The 9,757-nt window shown below is 36.5% G+C and overlaps 1 long non-coding RNA gene across 1 annotated transcript; it reads right to left on the bottom strand.

Annotated features, from left to right (window-relative positions):
- Positions 1–8,548: 8,548 nt before the first annotated feature.
- Positions 8,549–9,262, bottom strand: LOC110679301. Its single transcript, XR_002502373.1, has 3 exons — positions 8,924–9,262; positions 8,744–8,856; positions 8,549–8,662 (listed from the first exon to the last, which is right to left on the bottom strand). It is a non-coding gene; the product is annotated as an uncharacterized LOC110679301 (long non-coding RNA).
- Positions 9,263–9,757: the final 495 nt, after the last annotated feature.

Genomic DNA, 9,757 nt, shown 5'->3' with positions numbered 1-9,757 from the left:
AACTATGGTATTTCAGAAAATAAAGCGTTTGATGTGATATCCCAAGTGCATGAAGGACATTTTTCTAAAATCATTGAAAAATACATGGTCCGGTCTGACTGGCCATCGACCATATAGTGTATGGAAAAATGACCCAAAATTTTGATATTTTCAATTGCGCCTACCAAATTTTGAGATGAAGGTTGTAATAGAAGCCTAGTTCTATACCCTCTCAGCCACTTTTAAGAGATCATGGCGGAAAAATCTAGGAAAAAAGGTATTCCAAAAAATATCAACTGATGTCATTGATAAAATTTTTGGGTCACCCCTTAGTATGTTGCAATCCTTAAGTTTTGAGTCTCTTTCATAAAAAATGTAACAATTTTTCGTTCATATCTCTATCATTTTTTTTTCAAAATTATATTTCTACACTGCTGGTGAAGGATAATGAATAGTACTCATTATAAGTCTTACGAAAATGAACTTAAAACTTTTATGGGCTGCTTCATACTAAGGGGTGACCCAACACTTTTGGTCGATGACCAAAATGACTTTTGTGTCAATTTTTCATATATTAAATGTAAAAAAATATTGCCTGCCAACTTTGTACAAAATTAGTTTCATTCCTTATCTTTCAAATGAGCTTAAAAGATTTGAAATCGGATATAAATTCGCAGAGATATGACCATAAAACTTTTACATGTTTTTCAAGGGGTGACCTCAAACTTTTGACTAGAAGTGTATGGTACTAAATTTAAGAAGTTACCTGTCATTTTAGTACCTTTAGTAGTTGCTTGTAGTATTCCTAACTGGTAATATCAGCTATTAGTAACTACATATGGATTAGCTAGAGCAGGGGTTCCCGAACTTTTTGTAATCACGGCGCCCTTTGACATTTTTTATCAGAAGCGCGGCGCACTATTATCATTTTATACAAAAATATAAATATTTTCGACAAAGTTTCTGCCAGACTTTTCATGCTAGAACAAAATCTACTTTTGCAAAAAGCACGTTCTTTGATAATTCAATAAAATTATTGATATGAAAAACAATTGCACATTTTTTTACAAAAATAGGAATCTGTAAAAAATTTTAAATTATATTTTGAACTATCACAGTTTCTGGTGTTTCTGGATCCTGTAGTGAACTTTAAATTCTTGCTAAATTTGCGCCGCTTGTATTGTAAAAGCATAAAAATAGAAAAAAACGACAAATTTTGATCGAAGCAGGATTTAAAAAAATCGTCAAAGGATTCCTTTCAATTCGAGGCTATAAAAATGTCTTTACATTTGCGAAAGATTTTAACATGGTTAACATTTTTGCATCAGAATAAGAAATAAGAAAAGTTAAATTGTTTCTCCCAGTGTTGTGAAACCCCCTTCTCGATATAACTAAGCGACTTTAATTTTGATAAGGAGAATAAAAATTATGGCATTTTCCAGGTTAGTTTACTTTTTGACATATGATCGCAGAAATGAACCAGCCTAGGGCTGCAATTCTCTTGAACAATTAATAACATAAGTTCTTCCGTTTCTATGAAAATGTGTAGTATAACACAGGTAAACAGAGGAAGAGCAAGCAAGCAAGATGAAAAAATCATAGTGGAGCTTTTAACAACACAATGTAACTCCATCCAGCACTGCAACAATTCTCCAGTTATCGCACCACCAAACGTCAAAATGGTGCGCCATGTTAGCCCCTGTTAGCCCAAATGAACAGTCGAATGAATTTCACGTTCATTTTACGTCAGTTGATGGGTTGTTGACGTTTGTCAGTCGTTGCAGTTATCGAATTTCGTTCGCTAAGTGAAACGTAAACATGTTGCAGTTACCGAACGTCTACTGTATATACCTTTACAATGTTTGTCAACATAAATTTGGAATATGGAATTTGAAAAACTTTGAACATAGATATTAATTTTTTTTTTAACTGGTGAGCGATATCTCAAAGCTATCTTAATGTTTTCACTCCCAAAAAGTTGCATTCAACTTCTGTGGCGAGCAGCTTAATTGTCTTCTTTGTTCGATTTTCGTATTCAACTTTCGTCTGATGCTTTCGATCAATGTAATACAATTATAACATAAGTTGAGAAGGTTTGCCAGGCCTTACTTTTAATCGGCCCACGGCGCCCCTGAAAAAGATTTAAGGCGCCCCAGGGCGCCGCGGCGCACAGTTTGGGAAGCACTGAGCTAGAGGTTTTGTCTGTCATTTTTTGCAGACTAAACTACTGTGTGACGGTCTGATTAAGGACATGGTTTGTGAAATCTAAAAATGACTATCACAATGGCCGCCTCTCATTCCGCTCTAATTCCCATGATCATAAATCTGATCATCCAGCAGGTCTATGAAGCTGAAAATATAACTCGTTGCTCGCTCACTCGCAGTAAACATTGTGGTACATTTTCAGATTGAGGCAGATTTTCAGATTTGTGCTCGAGAAAACGCGAGGCAAAATGCATAGTTTTGAAAGTAAACGCACTGCACCTTCACCTTAAGCTATTTGTGAGTACAACATTTATTTAAAACATATTTTGGGGTTTTGAGTTTAATTCATTTATTCTATTCTTTTCACTTGAAAAAAGATTATTTTAAGAAAAAAAAAGATCTTCCAGTTTAATTATCTATACCTTTTAGCAAATCACGTGTGCTCTTCGGGAGCTCAATAATGGACGCCGGGATTTTGAACAGGTATGACTGAACAAAGAGCCACAGCGGTTTGCAGTCCGGAGTATGCATACAAATGCATACAGCATGCACAATATTATCTGCGATATACTCCGCGCCGCCAAAAATAACCATCGTTGCTTTTGTTGAGTTGCTCGTGCCCACTGCGACAATTTGAGGTTGTAGCGATGATTCCCCAAATTTTTCGCGGAGATGGTTCAGTCGCCGCTCGATCTATATCACCTGCGTTCTGTATAAAAAAAGAAAAAGTAAATACGAAATTAAATAATAAAGCATAAAACTATACTCAAAGACAACTTTGTTATGAAGTGCAGCTATAAATTATGTGGTACAATTGATATAATTGTGTTCTCATGAACACTAAGTTGAAGAGGCAGGTGAAGTTCCAGTGGGGATGTTTGAGACAGAAAGAAGAAGAAGAAGAAGAATGTGTAACATCCAGAATATGCAGATGGTCGATAATCATGATTTTCTGTGCTGATATTAACTACATTTATTAGGGCTTCTGTCACTATGAATACAAGGTATAGTTTTATTTGAAGCAAGTAAAATTATATTCTTCTTCTTCTTACTGGCTCGACGTTCCTTACTGGAACTTGGCCTGCCTCTTCAACTTGTGTAGAGAGTACTTTTACAGTAGTAGAGCACTTTAACAGTTATCAATTGATCGGCTTTATTTGCCTGCCTTTGCATGATTTGTACATTGTGTGGCAAGCACAATAATACTATATGCCCAGGGAGTCGAGAAAATTTCCCGACCGGACCGGGAATCGAACCCGCCGTCTCCGGATTGGCGATCCAAAGCCTTAACCACTAGGCTAACTGGAGACCCAAGTAAAATTATATTACACTTAATCATTATCTTTATACAACAAACGGACTAATTCTAAAAAGAAAAATAATATTTTTTTCACTTTTACACATTATTTTTCCCCTTTCCAGAGGGAGGAGGAGCTCCAAACTACCTTTAAAACCTTCCCCGTCCCCAAAAACCCCTGTATGCAAATTTTCACGCCGATCGGTCCAGTATTTTCCGATTCTATAGCGGTCAGACAGACAGACAGACAGACAGAGACAGAAATTCATTTTTATATATATAGATATTGTTCAAACAATACAACTGTTTTTCTCTGGAAGTACAACTTTCATTCCGTGTAAACTTCTACTGGCCTAAGAATAACAAGGATATTAGACTCAGAATACTTATTTTTATAATGAAGTAAAAGAAACCATACTTACTCAATGTTTCTCATTACATATTAGGGTCGGTGCTCCCTTAGTGGACAGTCCCCTATAGTCGCACTAGTGGCTTTTTACGGCCGTTTTGCTATAAATCTTTTCAAAATATTTTTTGACATGAAGGTCAGGAGCTATTAATCTAAGTACCATTTATACACAGCTTGATTTTTTTCAAAAAATGATCGAAATAATTAGTTTTGCTTAAAATTTGAGCTCCCTTGCGCCTATAGTTAACCTATTGTTCCTATAGTAGCACTACTGAGAGAAACTATTTTTTATTATACAAAATTATTGATGAAATAAGAACTTTTTTTACATCAATCGAAAGCTTTTGATCCACACTGTGTAGGAATAAATCGCCATTCCTCAACTGCAGGTACCAAATCTCCAATCATTAGAGTAATGTTGTCCACGAGACACTTCATCTGCGACGCCGACATCTTGAATTTACAAGACTCCAAATGCTCCTGCTTGATTTCCGGGGGGAATGACTTTTCTCTGATTAACATCGAAATCGAAACGTTGCACTCTTTGATTCAGGATATGTAAGGAAAAATATCCGTTCGTAATAAAAGCGGAAATGCAGCTAGCAAGAGCATCATGAGCAAATCCCTCGTAATAGTCATGCATGCAATCAACAATTTTCAGGTCGGTGACGTGGAAGTTGGGAATAGTATTGAATATCGAATTTTTTTTATTCCTGTTTCAGAAAACTTTCCGTTTTCAAGCGCCATGTTGTACGATTCTTCTGTACGATACAATGAAGCATTGTCGACCGTTGATGTTCTCATATTCTCTAAATTCATAGAGCATATTCTGCAAGGGTGACAAATGACTTACTGTAGTCCAAAATGCCATTGAGCCCTAAATTGTCACCTCGTAGGCCCCCAAACAAAAAGTATATGCTTTCTTCTTTATCTTGCACGCGAAATTTTATGGGGTTTTCTTCTAGGTGGATAATTTCATCAATCAAGGTGTGCAGAACCACATCGTTGGAGAGTGATTTTCAACGTTTGAATATACGAATTGGAGGAGGAACATATTCTCAGTTTTTCCTTGGAGGTGTCTGGGCAGGCTTGGAAAATTGAGATAAAACCCAGTGAGCGCTTGTTTTCCAGCTTTTGAGCAAAACGTTAAGATATATTTCAGTTCAGTCTTCACACGAACGTAAAAATTCTCATGTATCTTCCTATAAAGTACCTCAGAAACATACATTTGTGTGCAAGCATTTCCCTAATAAAAATGTGTTATACACCAACGATAACGTGAATATGATAAAGATGATAACCCGAAAGAATTGTTAAGCACGTTGTATCATAAAACTTTAAATTGTGATTTAGCATTTAAGTGGAATGCTAAAATAATTATTACGAAATAACTCTTCCTTTTAATTCTACTATATTGTAAGAAACTCTAACAGATGTTACTAGGGAATACACTGAAGAAGAACACAAGTAGTCCTTGAAATACGCGCCTGTTACAATTTTTTACAATATAGTTTGTGATTAAATGACCAACTCAAGATTCACCATCTCTCTTCCACACTAAATCACTTCCTCACCAACAATCTTTCTCACCAGCTCACTCTATCAACTCATTTACTTTTCAACCTACTTACTCATCAATTAACATGCTCATTTTCTCATCGACTCACTTTCTCGCCAACTTGCTTTCTCACCAACTCATTTTCTCACCATCTTACTTTCTCATTATCTCACTGTTTCACTGACTCACATTCTTCGCAATTAGTTCACGCGGAATAGTTCGGACGTATGTTTTGTTTACATCTTTCGGTATCTCTAGCAGCGGGGATTGTTCGCTCCCTTATCCTGTTTTCATTGCCCCTGCGTGGGGTGAGCATCAGGTCAAGGTAAATCGTGTTTGTGTTTGGATCACAATTATCGTGGAGATTATATTTTTGGTGGATCATATCGCCAGCCATAGGACTCTCTGATTCATCGCCTATCCTACCTTAGTAACATAAGTTCCTTCCCGAGACGACTGTGGAGATGCTGTGCCAAAATCGAACAGTTATGTTGCCCAATTCTAACCGTGTAAAAATCGAAAAACAAAATTGCCAAAATATAACCGTGCAAAATTCGAGCAGTGCCTAAAATGAACCGTACCAGAATCGAACGAACACTGTATATGCTTATGCTTATGCCTATGCTATTACTTTTTAACTAAAATTTTTATTTCTCCTCAACTTCATCTTCACCTCAGTATCTCACCAACTTCTTTTTTCCATTCCCGTTTCACCAGCTTATTTTCTAACTCACTTTCTCAACTCAAGAATGTGCGTTGATAAGATAGTGAGTTGTGGGTAAAATGAGTTGGTTAAAAAATAATTTTGTAAGAATGTGAGTTGGCAAGATAGTAAGTTGAAGAGAAAATTAGTTGGTAAAAAGTGAGTTGGTGAAAGTTGGTGGTGGAAAGTGAGTCAATAAGAAAGTAAATTGATGAGAATACCTGTTGGTGAGAAAATAAACTAGTAAGTTGGTGAATTGGTACGAAGGTGAGCTTATAGGAAAGAGTGTGGATTGGTTACAATATGAGTTGGCGAGAAGATGAGTTTATGAGAAAGTGAATTGGTGAAAAAATGAGATTGAAAAGTGAGTTAGAAATCACCTTAGTCTTACCCAATTTAACTTCTTACAAACTTACCTTCTAACCAATTAACTTTCTCATTAAATCTCTTTCTCACTACCTCATTTTCGCACCAACTTACTTTTTCGTTAACTTATTTATCACCAACTCATTTTCTCATCAACTTACTTTGTAACAACTCACTTTATTATCAACTCATTTTCTCACAAACTCACTTTCTTCCCAACTCATTTTTCATCAACTGACTTGAACTCATATTCTCATTAACTCATATTTTTCTAACTCGCATTCTCCATAACTCATATTCCCACTAACTTTCTCACGAACTCACTTTCTTATTAACTTGCTTTCTTAAGAACTCACTTTCTCATCAACTCAATTTTTCACCAACATATTGTTTTACAAACTCAGTTTCTCATCAACATATTTCCCACCAACCAATTTACTTTCTTACTAACGTACTTTCTCCCTGAACTTTTCACAAACTCATTTTCTCACTAACTCACCCAATTACCCATATTCTCACTAAGTCCCTCACTTAATCATTTTCTCACCAACTTTCTAATTCGTTTAATAACTCACCTCTGTTCTGTGAACTGATTGGCTTAGACAGAGAACTGCATTCAACTTTTTAACGATGTTTTTTCTACTTCGGCTCCATTATGCTTCCGAACTTCTGCGCCTTTCGATAAAATACTATGTTTGAGTTATTATAAACGATGTTTTTTTTTTTTCAAATATCTTGAATGGGATGCAATGTACAGTTCACCTGTCAGCCGTATCAAGCATTCAAATTCTTCTTATTAGATTGTTTTTGTGTAATGTATTGCCAGTATCTGCAAAACAGTTCCATATGAAAAAAGTTGGCATTGAGAAAATCGTTATCAAAGTTTCAAACTACATAATTCATGCAAATGTTTGAAAAATCACTTATAATTAGCCAATATACAACATGGACCCGATTTTGTCAGCTCCATTTTGCGACAATCTTTATGCTGTCATCATTTTACAAATGAAAATTTTCCAAATCTTTTTGGTTCATCATCAAACTGCTTTCGAAAACTAAAAAATAGAGCGATAAAAAGTTGAAAAATATGTTTAAATTTTAAAGGAGAGCAAAACATGTTCTCCAAACAGGAGCTGACAAAATTGGGTCAATAATGTATGTACGATAATAAAGTTACAGTTACAATGAAGTTAGAATATTATAATAAATTATAGAAAAATAGAATGACCTCGAAAGCAGATCCTTATGATGATTCCTGGTCAGTTCAATTCCATCATGGGGCTGATATGCAGTTACTTTGGGTCTCCAGGTAGCGTAGTGGTTAAGGCTTTGGATCGCCATTTCGGAGACGACGGGTTCGATTCCCGATCCGGTCGAGGAAGAATTTTTCTCGACACCCTGGGCATAGATTATCATTGTGCTTGCCACACAATGTACAATAATTATTCGTGCAATGGCAGGCAAAGAAATCTCTTCAATTAATTACTATGAAGTGCTAAAGGAACACTGAGTTGAAGAGGCAGGCCAAATTTTAGTAGGAACGTCGAGACAGAAAGAAAGAGTCAAAAACTAACATGGGACAATTATGTGTGGAGCTGCAGATTGAATGTCTGCCTGATAAAAATATTTAAATTTGTATTATTTGTTGCTAGACAACAGAGATTGTGTTGAAAACTACAGTAGTGCTTACGTCGACTATATGATTATGGACAGGATAGTAGGAGTGGGAATGGGGCACCCAAAACAGCAATGGAAATGGAAGCTAATTACGAATTAGAAGGCGGTGGAAAGTGGTCAGCATTTGATTTCCATTGCAGATGCAAAAATAGATTCATTTTGTAACACTTACCGGTAGTCGTGGGGGAAGTCGGAACGAGAACACCTACTGGGCGGAACCAGCCAAGGCTGAAAACGAAACGTCCGGAACGGCAACAAAATCGGGAGCCTATTACGGAAGAGAAGACGGTGAAAAATGGTCAATATTTGATTTCGATTAGAGGAGCAAAAATACATTAATTTTGTATCACTTACCGGTAGTTGGTAGGGCGGAGCTGGTCACTCAATGCGGAGCCGGAACGGATGCACCTATTGGACGGCAACAGCCGCGGCGGGAATGGCGACAGTGGCACTGGGACAATAAAACGGCTAAAAAGAGAAGACGGTGGAAAATGGTCAAAATGGATTTCGATTACAGGCGCAAAAATGGATTAATTTTGTATCACTTACCGGTAGTTAGTAGAGCGGAGCCGGAAGAATTTTCCCTCAATGCAGAGCCGGAACGGGTACACAGGAGCCGGAACGGGCAACAGCCACGGCAGGAAAGGAACAGAATGAAACGGCTAAACAGAGAAGACGGTGGAAAATTGTCAGCATTTGTATTGAATTGCATGCGTTTTTTTCACTTACCGGTAGTTCTGCAGAGCCGGAATAGCTCGATATCAACGGAGCAGGAACGGAATAGTAGAGCAGGAACGACAGTAGAGCAACAGCGGCGCAGGAAACCGGCAATAAAAGTGAACTTTTTTTTAAAAAAAATGCGCAGCCAACTATGCTTTGCACAAGCTTTGCTAAACACGTTTTGACAGGTGCACCGTGTGCGTAACGCTTTTCATGGTCATGATTTGGAGTTCATGAAAATGGTTGCTCTGAATCATGATAGTGGTAGCTCAGCTTCAAAAATCATGAGTCTGAATCATGATTTCGTCCCAAGAGCAATTTATAATTTTCATGATTCGTAAATCATGATAATAGGATCAGTTTTTTTCCCGTGTGGTTGGTTAAAAAGCTACTCCAGGAACACCTCAGTATTTTTTTTTCTTGGAATTGCTCAATAAATAACTCAATAATTTCACGAGTTACAGATACAAAAAAGTTTTGGAAGAACTTCTAAAGTTTCTTAAACATCTTTCTTCTAAATCTGTTGTAAAATTTTAACTTAAATTAAATTCGAAAAATTTACTTAATTCGTAAAGGAGGAATCCTTAAAACTTTCAGAAATCGAGACCCATACGTACAAAACTTTAGCAGTTTTTCAAAACTCCAAAAATTTACCTTTTTCTTATGATTTCTTATGTTGCTTTTAGGAGTATGAAACTATTTTTGTACGAAGTTCCTCAATAAATTGTCATGCGAAGGATGGAACAACATAAAATTTGAGTTCTGTAATAAATTAGGCAAATAAATTGCCATACAAGCTGGAAAACTTGCATGCAAGTTGTATGAGATAGTAAAATTTTGCAT

The sequence above is a fragment of the Aedes aegypti genome, chromosome 3 (genome assembly GCF_002204515.2).
Source record: "Aedes aegypti strain LVP_AGWG chromosome 3, AaegL5.0 Primary Assembly, whole genome shotgun sequence".
Lineage (NCBI taxonomy): Eukaryota > Metazoa > Arthropoda > Insecta > Diptera > Culicidae > Aedes > Aedes aegypti.
Note: the sequence above shows the minus strand (reverse complement) of the source record. Positions and strands in the feature narration are given on the sequence as shown.